The 17,848-nt window shown below is 34.8% G+C and overlaps 1 protein-coding gene across 5 annotated transcripts in view; it reads right to left on the bottom strand.

Moving 5' to 3' along the window:
* RSRC1 (arginine and serine rich coiled-coil 1) overlaps window positions 1-17,848 on the bottom strand; it is a 402,069-nt gene that overhangs the window by 230,818 nt on the left and 153,403 nt on the right. The gene's annotated exons all lie outside the window — the stretch shown is intronic.

Below are 17,848 nucleotides of genomic sequence, written 5' to 3'. Positions count from 1 at the left end.
TGTTAGTATCAAATGTTATTAATGAAAAATCTGGTAATATAAATTTAAGAAAAACTTGGGTTCAAAATCCAACTCTACTGCTTAACTAAATAACTTTGTCAGGATATATATCTTCTCTAATTTGCCATTCTTAAATTCAAATCAAGGATTAAAGATAATCAGCATGCATATAGCAGCACTCAATAATTACTGGTTCAGTATGACAAATTAATGGAGCACATTTCACTTTCAAAATCAAGAAACATCTTTTATAGATGTTAGCTTTTTTAACCACCATAAAATCTATTTCAATTGTTAATACTTACAAATGAAAGGCAGTCTACTTTTCAAATACACAAAAAGAGCTTGGCCCAATGGACAGCATCCAATAAAAATGCCACCTATATCTTGACATAAGTACATTCTTCTATCCTGATCTCTTTGAATGGAAGCAGAATTTAAAAGTACACAGAAAAAAGTAAGCAGAAATAATTTAATAACCTAATTTTAAAAATACTTTTAACCCCAATAACAAAAATACAGAATATCACCAAGTTCCAAGGAGATCTTCCTGAAATTCTCAGATTCAACTTACTAGGTTTGGTTAGAATTCTCAGTACATTTCTCCTGATTGGAAAATACCTTGCAAATTAGTGGATCTAAATATATATTCTAAATATATATATATGTACATTAATATATAGGAGAAGGAAATGGCACCCCACTCCAGTACTCTTGCCTGGAAAATCCCATGGACGGAGGAGCCTGATAGGCTACAGTCCATGGGGTCGCAAAGAGTCGGACACGACTGAGCGACTTCACTTTCACTTTTTCAAATATATATTCTTAGGTGACTAGATTGCATAATGGTAGTTTTCAGACGTTTGTATTTTACAAGTAGTTATTGATCTGACTGATTATTATTTACAATAGATTTTGCTCTAGAATTTATAAATCATTTACACAGACAAGTGTACTATGGCTACTGAATTTTATGTGTACTATTCTCTTTTTAAAATTATTTAATTAGTTTCACAAATATTAGTGAGCATCCATTATATCAGGAAAAGTTTAAAGTAAACATATTAAACAGCTGAGGACTTAGGACACACACACAGTTTATTCCAATGGGGAGCTGTAACACTAAAGTTGGTATGTATGGTAAGTTACATTACATACAAACAGTTTCAGGGCGTCACAAAAAGGCCTAGATTAAAAAGAAAAGAGGTTTTTAATATTTTCCAAGTTATTCTTTAAACAATAGTCTCAAGATGAAGAAAAACTAAGAGAATTCATCACAAGTAGATCTGATATTAAAAAAACTGCTAAAGAAAGTGCTTCAGACCAAGGGAAATTAGAAAAAGAATTGAACATTGAGAATGAAGGAAGAGCAATTGAAATATACTTACTGAGTACCGTCATACCTTACTTAGGCCCCATGATAAATTCTAAGTGGATAATAAAAACAATAACAACAAAATAAACAAATATTATCAATGAAAAGTATCTTGGAGGTTTAATCCATAATGTCAAACCAAGGTGAATACATGAAACAGTTAACGTCTAAGCCAGGCAAAGAAAATGCATGTGAACATGCTACCTATGTGCTATTTCCACATGCAGGACTAAGGCTCCTAATGAGTGGCAATCCTCTTTCCCACTGAAGCCAGATGTAGTTCAAGAATCATTCTTAACACTGTGCTCTAAGGAGTCACTGCCAGTTGTCTGCAGTGAGCAAGTGAGATGCAACTTGTTTGCCACCACCCCCTTCAATCCATGTGCTTGACCTGGTTCAAGAGAAATTTAGAAGAGAAACTGTCATGTGTGTTAGAGTGGTTGGGAAGTATTTCAAAGACGAGGGGTAATTTTGGCTGGATCCTGAAGGATTAATCTCATTTGAGCAAAGTGGTAAGCAGAAAAGAGGCAGCAAGAGCAAGCCCAAAGGTCCCACACGATCTGTTTGGAGGTCAAGTAAGAACAGCCTGCCCAGAATAGATGCATTAAAAGGTCATATATTTCTTTTCATCTTTAATTTTAAGTAATTTTTATATGTAAGTTTTCAGGGGTATCATGTACAATTGTGCATGTTGCTCATTATGTGGGAGGAAAAAAAGAAAAACCAAATGGGGCAGTAGAAGCTAACAGTATATGCCCTGGCCAAGCAGTGCATCCTGGTGTGGTTCTGCATTCACCAGAAAGGATGGCTTTTCCGAGTATGCCCAAAGGTGGCGTGTGGACTAGCAGTCCACAAACAACAATGATCATTATACAGAAATTCAAAATCACATCTGGTTCTAATGAAGAAGAAAATAAAAATCACCTGACATCCTACCAACCAAGACCTCAACATGTCTTAGTTTTTCCCTCCCTTCTTATGTAAGCAAACAAATACACTTATTTTCTTCCAAGTATGGAATAGTCATTGATTTGTTATGTACTTACATATCTTAAATTTTTTCATCACTTAATTATATACTATAAACAGCTCTTGAAGTATCAATAAATGTTTACATATAATATTTTTACTGTTTACATACTATTCTATTCATAAAAATACAACTGGTTAACATATCCACTACTGTTAGGAACTTGCATTGTTTCTGATTTCTAATTCTACATAAAATAAGGGTGTAAAAAAAGGATAATTGATCATGAGATTTAAAAAATTATTAATGAATTTTATGTTATGTTTATTCCTCTTGTAGGACTAGGGTAAACAATTTTTAAAAGAGCAAATAAATCAGTATATTTCACCTCTAGTACTTAAGCCTAAATAAATTTATCTACTATACTTGTTAAATATTAAATTATATTTAGATATAGTTATCATTTATAATAAATACAATTTAACATACATGTATACTTTCAAGAAAGTTCATTATCATAAACTAATGTTCCAAAAGCTTTCTAAAAGCAATATCTACCTATATGTATTATAAACAGTAAACAATTCTAAATAGAAGATAACAAACACATATAAGTATTCTACTAACATCTTCAACTGCTAAAATTAAGAGAAAATGCAACACATTTATCTTTCCTGAGAAAAGCAAACTTTAAATAACTCAGAAATTGATTATTCAGTTATTAAAGTCATTTGATGCTTTTTCTCTTCCCTCTGATGTTTTCCTTTGTAACCAGACTGATATTCTAAAAGGAAACAAAAAACTAATGTATGATTTTAATCTGGTAAGCACCTAATAATGCTAAGAAATAAAACTACAGTATTAAACTCCTCAGCATATAATTCAAGATTCTCCTCAAGTCAAACAATTTGCCATTAGTCCTAAAGACTTCTTTGCATTTATTGGTAAAGAAATCCTTGATCATCATTTATTAATAAGTAAACTGACCTTCTTAGAGATTCTACCTCTGAGAAAATACTGACGATATGTACCTAGCACTGTACTAACTGCTTTACATCAATTAGCTCATTGAAACCTATAAGGGTAACTTTATTATAAAGAGAGAAAATTATTACCCCTACTTTATAGATGAGATAACTGAGGCTTAGAGAGGTGAAGTAGATCACATCAGACACACTTCAGCTATTAAAAGGCAAATGTGAAACCAGGCACCTCAAGTTCACTGCCCAAAATTTAATCAAGAGATAATTTATTACTGTCTCTTTGTAAAAACAATAACCTTAACAATGAAACAAGATTTTACAGTATTCTCCTACTAGCACCATGACTGGGAAAGGAGATGCAAAGGGGTGAGGATTTAAATAAAAAAGAACACTGATCCTTAATAACATGATAATATATACCAGGTGCTAAACCTTATCATTTACACTTACAATCTCATTGAATTCTCACAATATTCACAAAAAGAAAAATCTATATAAATGGCTAACATTCAGGGAAATATTATAGTGCACAGAGCTGCAAGATAAAACTAAATGCCATTTTTTCACCTAGGAAACAAGCAAAGATAAAAACAAATGACAATGTTTTTATTGTTGGCAAAGGTATGGGAGTCAGGACCCTCATATGTTACTTGTGAGAGCAGAAAATAATACAAATTTTTCAGAGGACAATAGAAAAATGCTTCATGTTTTCAATAATACACATGAAGCCTTTGACCTGAAAGTTCACACCTCTGGGCTTATCTCAATGCTGTATCCCAATGTAATATCCCATTGTAGTAATATTGTGAAGTATTGTGCAGTATCCCAATGTTGTATCCTAACGCAGAGTCACAAGAAACTAATCATTCCATTGTGTTTAACGTAAGATCCAAAAACAACAACGAAACAACAAATCTGGAATAAATCAAATGCCCAATAATGCCAAATTATGACAGAAAGCACAATAATATTCAAATAACAGAAAACTGTATAGTCACTAAAAATTATAATGTAGTTGAGTATTTCCATGAAAATGTTCTTATGGTATACTGAGTTTTTAAAAAGAGCCTATTACAGTATAGCATGATGTTAGAACTGTTTAAAAAAACTTTTATATATGCATGTGTACGAGTACATATGCATGTGTATCTACATGTAACTAAGAGGTTATAAACTAAAATGTTAAGAATATTTAGCAGTGGGATTTTGACTGATTTTTATGTTCACTCTAATGCTTCGCTTATGTGTTTTCCAAAATTTCTTCCATCAAAATACATTACTATTGGCTAATTTTTTAAACATTAAAAAAAAAAATCCTTACTGCAGCTCTATGGAGTAGTACATCATCCTCATTTTGTAAATAAGAGATCTGCATAGAGTAATTTACTTAAGGTAGGAAAGTAACTTCCTAAGATGGCCAAAATTTCTCTACTGAATCTAAAGCTCACTCTTTTACAACAGAAATGCTGCCTGCATTTCTTCTATTTTAGCTTCTATAAGTCTATACTCAACCCACACCTTTCCTATTCTCCATATGTTTGAAAGAGAGTCATAAATTATCTGTATATAAGCCTGTTACCTTCAGTGTTTGCTTTAAGGACTCAGTGTACATTTCTCTCCAACTTGAAACTCTCTACAGTGTTTAATACGAATTTAATCGTTCTAAACTTGATACATGAATATATAAGATACAAGTGAATTAAATTTAGAGCTGGAGAATGTGAAACTGGAAATAGAGTTGAATGCATGAAATAAACAGAAAAAGTGAACCCTTCAATAACTGATCCAGAATGGTCTGAGTTCTGCCACATTCCCTTCCTTTCCACTTTGTCTATATTAGCTTTGCTTCCTATCACTTCACAAAAATTCCTCCAACACTCTTCACCCTAATATCAATGTTTTCAAACCCCAAGTTTGACTCTCTTTGCTATATAATCTATAATATCTGGCTAATAATTTTCTACTGCTATCCAAAATGTCCCTCTTCTCAGACCAGTCCATTATCATTTCCATGATTTTTTTTTTGTTCATGCATTCATCTACCTAAAACAGTCTTCCTCTTCCTTGACACATCTTCAAATTCTATATATTTAAGAACCAAACTCCCACTTTTACTATGTTCATAACAACTTCTTACATTTCTAAACTTCTAGTCACTCCTTGCATTCAACAAATATTGGTTTAGATGGTAAAGAATCCACCTGCAATGCAGGAGACCTGGGTTCGACCCCTGGGTTGGGAAGATGCCCTGGAGGATGGCATGGCAACCCACTCCAGTATTCTTGCCTGGAGAATTCCATGGAGAGGAGCCTGGTGGGCTGCAGTCCATGGGGAAGCAAAGATTCGGACACGACTAAGCAACCAAGCACAGGAACTTCCAAGTACCCTAAGCAGTGAATGTAATAATACATGTAAAGCGCTTAGAGGACTACTGTTAGCATATAGTACTCATTATTATCAACATCATCAGATCCTTCACGAGCATTGCTCAGATCATTGAGAAGAGAAGGACACAAAGTCACTCAGAGATACGATGCTGAGCAGTTAGCTGGTCGCATTCGCCAGCTAAGTGACATGACTCCTGAAAACCATCCTGCACATATGCCTTATCATGACACATGAAAATTACAACTTCTCACGTACAACACAGATCCCCTTTGAACAGACAGAACATTAAATCTGTGGTTTCCAAGGTCAACTGCACTACCCTGAAAGAAACCTTACTTTAGTGGCTTCCATGTCTGTATCCATTTCCCCAGTTAAATATCTGTTCAAGTAAACCTTCTGCTCTGGTATCATATGAAGTTTTTTGATAAGAATAGATTCTTGGTATGCAATGTCAATCAAACTCTAATGTTCCCAAAACTATACATTAAAGATAAAAAATCTTTAGGTCTTTGGATATGGTTAACTAAAACAGTTTATTTACATATCACTAACATTAGCTAATGTTCACAAAATTAGAACTGGAAGGTCTCACTGGAAACACAGAGAAGTAAATAGCCCAACAAAGTATTAGAAATCCTCTATCAGAAGTCTGATTTCATGAGTGTGTTTCTTGGGAGACTATGACAATGGGGAAAAGGCAGAAGCTGTGGGTAGCAGAGTCTAGGAAATCCTTCATAGAGGTGATGATTGAGATGCCTTCACACAAAGGCCATTGCAGCCACAAGGGCTCTGGAATCAGCTCCTCTGGCTTTTTCAAGGACTTCAGTCCTTCAGTTATTTTTTTTCTTTCTCCCTGCTACTGTGGGGCAATCAGGGGTTAAGGTCAGGTTAAAGTAAAGGGGTTAGTGAGTTAGGACAATGAATCAAACTGAAAGTAACAATCAAAGCTTCATTTTCTTACTGATAACAATGCAACCAAGAGTCAAAAAGGAGACTGATGTTACATTTTCCCCTCAAAGAACAGGATGGGTCAGGTGGATGCACTGGGGTGGGCAGGGGGGGTAGCGAGAAGAATGGTTGTCTCACTACTGAGAAGCCTGGAGCAAAAGGCTCTTGACTCTTTTGGACCAGTGAACCATGGGGAAAGAAAGTGGGAAGGGCTAGGAATGGAAAAGTACTGAATCAAAGTGCAGAAAGTATTTCAGATCCCACATAAGGACTCTAAATGGAAGCACCCAGTCTAGGAACAACAGTGCTTAATGGTTGGATCTAAAAGATTGGACTTCCCTGGTGGCTCAAATGGTAAAGTGTCTGCTTGCAATGCGGGAGACACAGAATTCGGGCCTGGAGTTGGACTCCTCAGCTACCACACTACTTGATTCTCTGTTTCCCAGTCACACCTTTTGAAAAACGACATAGACACTAAGTCTCCACATTCCTGCTTCCTATCACATCCAAAATTTTCTCTTCCTAAAGTCGGTGGTGTCTCCATGTTACCAAGTCCAAATGCCATTGTACCGTCCTTGTCTTTATATCCTTCCCAGGAGCATCTGAGACTGCCCAACACTCCTTCCTGCACACCCTCTGCTCATCTGCCTTCTGTGACATTGCATCATCCAGGTTTTAAACCTTTTTTGAAAAAATAACTCGTTTCCTTTGTAGGTTCATGTCCCTTTCTCCAGCCATCAAAGGTTAGAGCTCCTCAAGGTTTGGTCCTATGCCCTTATTTTGTTCTATATTTTCTTCTCAACCAATCTTGCTCTCAGCATTAATAGCAACCTACAGGAAAATAACAACAAGCACAGTCTTCAGAAGTTTCAGATTCATTTGTCCAAATGAATAGAAATGAAATAGAAATGAAATCCACTTCTATGTGAATGGCTCAAAAACCAAAACCAAAAATTTATATTGAATAGGCCCAAAACTGAACTCTTAAGTTCCTCCTTCAAATCTGATTCTTTTCAGTATTTCATTAATTCAAAAAGGAGTCCCAACATTTGTCCTCAAGCCAAAAACCTAAGAATCAAACCTCTTTATTTTCTTCTCTCCCTACAAAGACAATCTGTCACTAAGTTCTATTGATTCTGCCTCCTTAGTAACCACAGAAACTATTTATCGGTACCTACCAATTGCTACCATCCTAGTCCACCTACCATCACCCTTGGCCTCGTCTGTTTTAATTCCCTCCTCATTATTTTCCTCACTTCCACCATTGTTTCCCTCCCATCCACCTATCCCAAAAGAGACAGTCCAATCATGTAAAAATGGATCACATCATTTCCCTACTCAAAACTCTTCAATGCCTTTCTACTGAAGCCATTGCGATTTGGCCCTCCTGCTTACATCATTTAATCATTCATCGTTACTGAGCAGAACCTTTGGGTCAAATTCTATGCTCCAAAGTTCTCGTATCAGGGATACAATAATGAACACAGCAGATGGCAAGGGTTGCAAAGAACCTATAGATAGGTGTGAAACACACACAACTTTCACACAAATATATAAAGTAGTAACTGTAAATGTGTAACATTTAAATGTACTGTGAAGAAATAATACAGGAATGTATAAGACAGAATAACAGGAATATAAGATAAAGTTTAGAAAGCCAGGGAATTCTTCCTTCATTTTATTTCACTGTTGTGCTCACTCACTGTCATGCCCTTATTCAGTCTATTTCTTATGCATTTTAAGCTACCCAGAATCTGAATACTATTCCAATTTAGGCAAGTTTTGAATTCAAAGTAATCCAAATAAAGTGAGATGGGGATTATTCTAGGAACTTTGATCAAAAGTAAATTAAAGACAAGAATAGAAAGATTATTTTAGGTGACATCAGCAATGGTATTACAAGTCCAGTGGCAGCAATGCTGGTAGTGATGGTGGTGCCAATATCTGTATAATAAGTATACGGATACTATGATATAGCTGTCTTAACTTCTGATCATTTTTGTAACTTGGTTTCCCAGAGTTTCACTGATTACAGAAGCTATCCAATCAGTTCAGTTCAGTCACTCAGTCATGTCCAACTCTTTGCGACCTCATGAACAGCAGCACGCCAGGCCTCGCTGTCCATCGCCAACTCCCGGAGTCCAACCAAACTCATGTCCACTGAGTCGGTGATGCCATCCAACCATCTCATCCTCTGTTGTCCCCTTCTCCTCCTGCCCTGAATCTTTCCCAGCAACAGGGTCTTTTCCAATGTCCTACATAATCTATGTTTATTTTTTTTACTTTTAGTCTTTTCTGATATAAAATCTAAGCTCAGTGAGGATAACTTACATGTACACAGGAGGAAATAATATGTGATAAGTCCTAGAGCCCTGAAACAGCCTTGAATGTAAGAAAGATTTTTGTTTTCTCTGGTTCATATAAAGTGAAAATACAAAAGAAGAGTCTTTCAGGAGTTATTTTCTTACCACAGATGGTTTTATATTCACATGTATAAAATAAAGATAACACTGAATTCACAAGCACTGCCCACCAAGTATTTAATGTGTATCTGTGGGCCAACAGAGAATTTAAAGAGTGGCCAACCATTCTCTTGAGCTGGAAGTCCAAATCAGGGGTCCGCAAACAGTGGTGCAAGGACCACAGCCACACTGCCACCTGTCTGTGTGCGGCACACGGGAATGTTTATATTCTTAAATGATTAAGAAAGACAAAAATAATGTTTTGTGATATGTGAAAATTATTGAAGTTCAACTTTTAGTGTCAATTTTAAAGTTCCGTTGGGACACAACTACACTCATGCTTGCACCTATTTTTATAGCTGCTCTAGTGCCACAATGGCTCAGCTGTCACAACAGAGATCGTATGTGGCACTTTCACTGTTTGCACTGCAGCTCAGAGCACAGAAATCACAGTGATTCAGTACAACTCAACAGAGTTTCAAAAGCTTCATAAATTGCCCTAATGTGACAATTAAATTTTGTTTTAATACCAGTATATACCTATCATGTCAAAACCAGAAAAGAAGAGAGAAGGGGACTTCAAATGACATGCTTGTAAGGCACAATGTACTATAGATTATTTTATCCAATTAAATGGCAATACATTGTGTTTATTATACAATGACTATATGGCTGTGCCAAATGAATACAATACATGTTGATACTACCAAACTAAGCAGCCTTCACGTTATTTCCAACATACAGGAAAGCAAGAGTAAGAAAAAATGAGAAAATTTAAAATGGAAGGACTCATCATGGCAGAGTTTCTTCACAAAAATAAAAAATACAAATGGGTTTCTTAGTGGTGTATTTGTTCACGAATAAATGAAAGCCATTTAACACAGAGTTGATTAAATCATATTTGACTGCAGCAGGCAAAGGAATGTGTCTGGAGAAAATATACTTGTTAAAACTATTAGCCCTTCAGCAAGAACAGTTGCTTGAAAGTTGAGGACATAGGGAGTATCATCAATAGTCAAAGACAAGGCAAATAATTTTGAGTAGTTTTCCTTGGCACTTGATGAATCCACAGATGTTAGTGATAATGCTCAGCGTTGTTTATTTGAGGAGTCAGACCTGAATCTGAAGTGACTGAAGAATTACAGCCTCTGTGAGAAGTCTGTGTAGAACATGAAAATATTTTCAAGAAAATTGGGAAAACACTAATTCAGTACAACCTGATATGGAATCTACTAAAACATGTTACACAGGATGGTGGTTAAAATATGCACAGAACCAAAAGAGGCTTAGCTGGACAAATTCACAAAGCTTGTAAAAATGTAAGCATATGTGAAAATTTAAAGCCTCTGATTACTCACTGTATTACTGATGAGAAAAAACACTTTGTGAAAATATTTGAATGTATCATGTATTACTGAACCAGGAGGTCAACAGTGAATCTCATTTACTTTTGTGGACTTGCTCATTTTGAGTTTGGCACACTTTTGACAGAAATAGAAGCTAAATATCCTGACTCGTCTAATACATACAGCACTTCGGGCTTTCCTGGTTGCTCAGACAGTAAAGAATCTGCCTGTAATGATGGAGACCTGGGTTCGATCCTTGTGTTGGGAAGATCCTCTGGAGGAGGGAACCCACTCCAGTATTCCTGCCTGAAGAATCCCCATGGGCAGAGGAGCCTGGCGGGCTACAGTCCATGGGGTCGCAAAGGGTCAGACACGACTGAGCAACAGAGCACACAGCACATACAGCACTTTAATGTCTTCACAATGGTAAAGTTTTATTGTGATTTTTCATAAGAAAGGTCAAGGTTAAAATTTTCGTAAATGAAAAGAACTACTTCTTTTATTGAATACTGAATGGCAATGGAAATTAGCTTTAGGTGAGGAGTTAATAACATTTTCTAATGAATTCAATCAAAAATTAAAAGGCAACACAATCAGTTAAGTCACTCAGTTGTGCCCACCTCTTTGCAACCGCATGGACTGCAGCATGCCAGGCAACACAGTGCTTACAGGCAAAACTTATACTGCATTAAAGTCAGTTCAGAAACAACTAACAGGACTTCCCTGGTGGTAGGGTGGATAGGAATCTGCCTGCAAATACAGGGGACATGGGTTCACTCCCTGGTCTGGAAGGATTCCACATACCACGGAGCAACTAAAGCCTGTGGGCCACAACTACTGAGTCCATAAGCCACAACTGCTGAAGCCCGTTCACCTAGAGCTCATGCGCTGCAACAAGAGCACCACCCTGGCAACGCCCGCGTGTAGCAAGAAAGACCCAGCACAACCAAAAACAAACAAACACAACTTACACTGTTTGGGTCACAAAATAATGTCAAGCTGCTTATATACACTTCCCACCCTGTCAAAATTAAAACTAAAGCAAGATCTCCATTCCCACATACCTTTCAAGGAATATATTTTCCAAGCTCAAATTAGAGTTCCACTAGTATTTTTCCAATCTCAATGCAAGTGCAAAGAAAGCTTCCATACTTCCAAACCCATTCATGTGTACAACTGAGGAGCTTCCCCTCAAAGTAAAAGTGATTAATCTTCAGTGTAATAACTACAAGGCAAACATCAAGAATCTAATAGAATTTTATATATGTATTCCAAGGAATTACAATGTTCAATTAAAATCATGTGTTCATGGATTATGATCACTATTCGGCCATACTAGTCTGTGGGAAAAAAAATTTCAAAGATGAACTATTTTTAAAACTCTCATTACAAATCAGGATTAACGGATGAATGTTTGTAAACACTTTTGATAACAGAGAATACTAACTTTGAATCTCAATTAAGTGAAATGCTATCCTCCTTGAAGAATTCCATTCTTCTTATTTACACATTTGTATTACAAAAAAATCTGCTGAATAACTATATTTCACATTTGGAAATAAAATTGTATATTCTATCTTCCTTCTTATTATATAAATAGTAACATAATATCCTCAATTTTGCCTTCTCCCCACAAAGCCTAAAATTTTTACTATCTGGCCCTTCACAGAAAGTCTGCTGACTCTTGATTTAAATCATTTGAATTCTACTTGTATTCAAGCTATTAATCCACATGAAGTTATTATGATTTGGGAAACTGAGGGATAGGCAGACAGAGGTAAATCATGATTTACTGTTCTTTTATTATTTTGATTCATGATAATCATTGACAGCGTCACTGACAATGAAAAGGGTCTCAGAACCCAAACTGCAAAGGACAGATACAAATTAAGAAAGGAAGAATCAACAAAATATAGGGAGATAAATGTAAAAGTTGAGAACTCAGCTTCTCCTACCTGCTTTTACTCTACCTTACATGTAAAAAATACAAGAATTTTTCTTAATTTTACAAAATAAAAGTATTAGCTGAAAAAACTAAACAAAAGAATGACCAAAAAATGAAATAAAAACAAAAGAATTAACTGTAAAGACCACACTGAAAGACAGAAACTTTACCATAGAAACAACTCAACTCTACAAAATGAGAGTTGGAGAAAGGAAGAGTAACATGAAAAAAGACAAATGTTAATTACTCCGTCTAAAAACTGAACTTAGCATAATCAGTAAGAAACATTCTAGTACACTGGGGGAAAATGGCATTTTCTTCATTAATTAAACATAGTTTAGTATAACATTGAATAATCAGTTTTACAGGTATTACATTTTTATAAAGCAGAACTATATAAAACCATAAAAACATTTTTAGGAATTCATCTATCCTCCAAATTCATAATTCTAAACACTAAGACAGTATTTAAATTGCATGCAATATAGGGCTATTATCTATTGTAGCACAAGTAAATAAAATTCTTAAAAGATGTAAATACTATTAAATTTGGGCAACACTGAAATAGCATTCTGAATATTTCAAATCTTAAGTTACTTTATAGGTTCACAACTATACTTATGTTAAAAATTTTAACATCTGAATCTGTATCAGGTTATCACTGTAAAATCAGCAATAATACACATTTCACAAGATGATATGGAAATAAGGTGATGAACCATATATCCTCCTTTGCCTGGGAAAGTTCTGATTTCTCATATCCTGATTGAACCATTAACAGCATTCTTAGTGTCAAAGGCAGGACAATATATTAAATGGTCATCCTTCATATAAAGAAATGTCAAACTTAAACATATCATAAAAACATAACACACCAAACATACCTGGATCAACCCAACTATCCTGAAAGATTAGGGAGAGGGGAGAAGAGGAAAAGAGAATGGAATTTGTGATAAGACAGTGAAGATGGAATATTTAGAAAGAGTCCTGCTTTCTTCTCAACTGATTCCAGTCTCCCTTCAAGACTATCATCTTATAACTCAAAAAGAGTAGGCTCTGGTAAACACTTAGTTTGGTGATGTTCACCAATATACTTAATCATACCTTTAAAAGACTGGCATTTTGATAAAGGTTCTCAGCAGATCATATTAATATGATATATGTTATAAATGCCTGCAGTTCCTATTTTATGAAACAGGCTGCAGTGCCAATGTTTACAGTGGAAACTCAATAGTGTAAAATGGGGAATAACTTATTCTTAAGTCCCATATTTTATTAAGATTTGTACAGAACAAAATGTAACTTTTTGCAAAGAAAAATACTTATAGAACTTTAAATTTACAATCTTCAAGCTATAATTTAAAGATATTTAACTTAAAACTCTACAAGAATATGAATGTATGTGTATATATGTCAATGAAGACCTTTCTGGATGGAAAATGCATGTTACCTAGATGGGGAGAGGGCTATGTTAACTACTACATTTATATTAAATGGAATATACAAGTTTTAAGTATATTAATTCTTCAATAATAAAAACTATCTGGACAAGAAAAACAAGGTTCCAGGTTAATAAGTTATATATACAAAATGCACTAAAATCACAATATTTATTTAAGATGATTAAATATAAACAGAAATAGTATAATTTTGTAGATAAAACACAAAAACCCTCACATTGATTTTTTACCAATACAAGAGGAGGAAAAAACACACAAAAAAATATTATTTTTAACTCTGAGTTCTCAAAATCTATTACTCATGGTTATGTGAGAGAATGTCTTTGCTCTTAGAATGTGTGTATTAGAGTATTTATGGGGAACAACATTTTCAATATATTCTCTTTTGGTTCAAAAAAATATATACATTTATAAATATGTGTGGTAGAGAAAGGAGGAAGAAAGAGGAGGGAGGGAGGGGTGATAAGGGAGGTGCAAGTGGTAAACAACTGGTGAATCTGGGTCAAGAGTACATGGGAGTTTCTTGTACTATTATTGAAACTTCTCTACAAGTATGAACTTATATCAAAATAAAAAATAAAAAAAGCTAGTTGAATTAAATTTAGCCAAAAGTTACATTTTTATTAACCACACTACTCTGTTTGTAAATTTCTACCCCTCAAAAGACAATAAATGCTTCTCTTTCACCCAATTACTACCTTACTTAAATTAATCAAACTTAATTCTGATAAAAACAATAGTAGTGAAACAAATTTTTGAAAAATATAAAATTAAAAACTTCTATACAAAGAATAAACTCCAAGAGAAAAGATGCAAATAAAATGACTATCATAATCTTTTGTTTTTTATTTGCAAGTATAAAACCAAAGAAAAACAAAAGCCTGGAACATGGCATCTGTCATATCAGAATATAAAAAGATGATCCTGGCACAAAATGAAAAAGCTCTAATTCATTTGCAAATCAAGCCTGCCGGTTCCATTTCAAGCTGGCGGTAACTGTCAAGAGTTAACAAGATAATCACTTTCAATCCTGCCTTCAATGGTACATTACACTGTTATTCCATTCAATAAGGCCGTTCTTTGGGGCACTAGATGAATGGGTTTCATTTCTAACTCACACAAAAAGTTGTGCGGGGGAAAAATCCACGGGGCTTAAGAAAGAAATCCCTTTATGGGCATTTATCTGCGGTACTTGCTTTTAGGCAAAATGAGATATTTTGAAACATCAGTGTCCATTCACTTCCTCTATTCCTTTAGGCCCTTAATCCATTAAAAAAAAAAAAAAAAAAAAAAACTGGCATATGAGCAAAGTGCAAAACCAGTTTCATTTTCTAAATTATCAATGCACACTAAACAAAAATTCTCTATTAAAGTGATTCTAGGCAAATATAATGCTATTCAACACAAAAGCCTACTATTAAGCAATCTTCTTTCTATCACATAGTGACTGACATCACTTTCCTGGATTACTACCTATGTTAAATGAAATGCAGGTGCTTAAAATTTTTTAATTCCTATTTTACTTACAGTGACATGCATTCCTAAAAAGGATAATTAAAACAAAAATAACCTTTCCAGATGATTCCTAGTTCAATGAAAATTACTTTCAGCTAAGTGTATCCTTGTATCCTTATAATGTACTTAGCAAAAGGCATTATAAAATTTTTTATTATTTCATAGCTTATTTCCCGACAAATGTAGTATTTTCTGACAAAGGTACCTGTAAATGTTTTTTTGCAAAAATACAGAAAATGCATAAAAAATGTATTTTGCTTTCAATTAAACAAAAATCAAAATACAAGGACTGAAGGGTACCCACTGCTAACAGTTAGGTCATCTTCAAACTAGTGTATGTGAGTAAAAGGACATTAAAATCTCGTCCCTGGCTGTTTATGCCTAACATCTATCAATTTCATCCAGTGTCAAAGTGTAAATTTACAAGAACCATCTGCATATGAACTACACCTTATTATTCAGGACTATTCAGCACTAACAACAATTAATCTTTCTCCACCCACCTCCTCATTTCAGGAAATAATATTGCTACATATTTCTGTGTAAATCAAAATCTCCAGCCAAAACTATTAATCCTTTTATAATCCCTAATTATCAAGGGTAAATTTGGATTTTTAAAACTCATATGTTTACAAATGTTTAAAGCCCTTCTAAAATCATTATTTCTAAAACATTTCAATTATATTGTATCCAAAGGCTTTAAGAAGTTAGAACACTCATGTTTATGACTGCAAAGACTACGCACTTAAATTTTAAAATTCAGATGACTTCATGAATTCAGGCAACACATGAGGATAATCCCTTTATATCAAGGGAGAAATATTCTAACTAGGCACCTTTCTGTAGCAGCGCAAGTTTATCAATTCTTCGAAATTCTACTCTGACCAGTTGTTTTGCCTCATAAAAGGAGAAAGCCATCCCTACCCTTGAAATAAATAAGAAAAAGTAGAATAAGATATCTATAGGAAAGTAACTTTGAAAGTTTGACATTCTCAGATAGACCTGTTCATTAATATTTAAACTCTAAAATAGTACCCAAATTAAAATTTGTCATTATGAAAAAATTATCATGAATCTGTATATTTTATAAAGTCTTTAAAAAATTTAAGCTACATAAGAAAAATAGGGTATTTAAACAATAAATGGCTTGTGTTGAACCCACTATATGAAGAAAAACTTATGTGATATTTTAAAATGACTATTTAGCTGAGCAAATTTTATTATTCCAAATTTTAAAAACTTAGTAACAGACATATTACATACAGTAAGTCAATAGAGAGTATTTCTCAATAAATTTTTATGACTGAAATTTTTATGCATGATTTTATGGAAAATTTTATGCATTATTACAATGTGGAATTTAAAAAACCAATTGGTGACAACATTAGAAGTTCCTAAAGAATTCTACAAACACCAGGCTGTCTGCAGAGCCCAACTCTCCTTACAGCCTACCATTGTGAGTCAGTCCTCATACAGAGTGAGGACACTAGGGTATCCCTATCACTGGGGTGCCCTATCCTTTTTTTCGAGTTCCAGGACCTTTATTAACTCAGGAGGTAGAATGATCTTTCAGCTTCAAGCAGCCCTGCTGCAGCTCTTTCCCTCATTAGATCCCTGAGGTTAGCTCTAAGCAAACACAGCAGCAAAGACAGCAGGGCGTATGAGGCATCTCCTATACATCAACCACTGGGACAAAGATGAAGGGTGTTTGAGGAACACCACAAGCCTAGAACAAAAGCCTCCTGGAAAATTACACGCAGGTTCCAACAAGCAACCTGGTGTCCTGAATTATGCACGTGGCGACCCTTTACTTACACTAACACCTGACGACAAGGCCAGGAGCTGACTGTGACTCACATCATGAGCTCCTTATTGTAAAATTCAGACTTAAATTGAAGAAGGCATGGAAAACCACTAGATCATTCGGGTATGACCTAACTCAAACCCCTTACGTTCATACAATGAAAGTGCCAAATAGATTCACGGGATTAGATCTATTGATAGAGTGCCTGAAAAACTATGGACGGAGGTTCATGACATTGTACAGGAGGCAGTGATTAAGACTGTCCCCAAGAAAAAGAAATGCAAAAGGGCAAAATGGTTGTTTGAGGGGTCCTTACAAATAGCTGAGAAAAGAAGAGAAGCTAAAGGCAAAGGAGAAAAGGAAAGATTCACTCATTTGAACGCAGAGTTCCAAAGGATAGCAAAGAGAGATAAGAAAGCCTTCCTCAGTGATCAATGCAAAGAAATAGAGGAATATAGTACAATGGGAAAGACTAGAGATCTCTTCAAGAAAATTAGAGACACCAAGGGATCATTTCATGCAAAGATGGGCATCCAAATGGTATGGACTTAACAGAAGCAGAAGATATTAAAAAGAGGTCATAAGAATACACAGAAGAACTATACAAAAAAGATCTTAGTGACCCAGATAAGCACGATGGTGTGATCACTCA

This window comes from Dama dama, chromosome 19 (genome assembly GCF_033118175.1).
Source record: "Dama dama isolate Ldn47 chromosome 19, ASM3311817v1, whole genome shotgun sequence".
Classification (NCBI taxonomy): Eukaryota; Metazoa; Chordata; class Mammalia; order Artiodactyla; family Cervidae; genus Dama; species Dama dama.
This window is presented reverse-complemented; position numbering and strand designations above follow the sequence as displayed.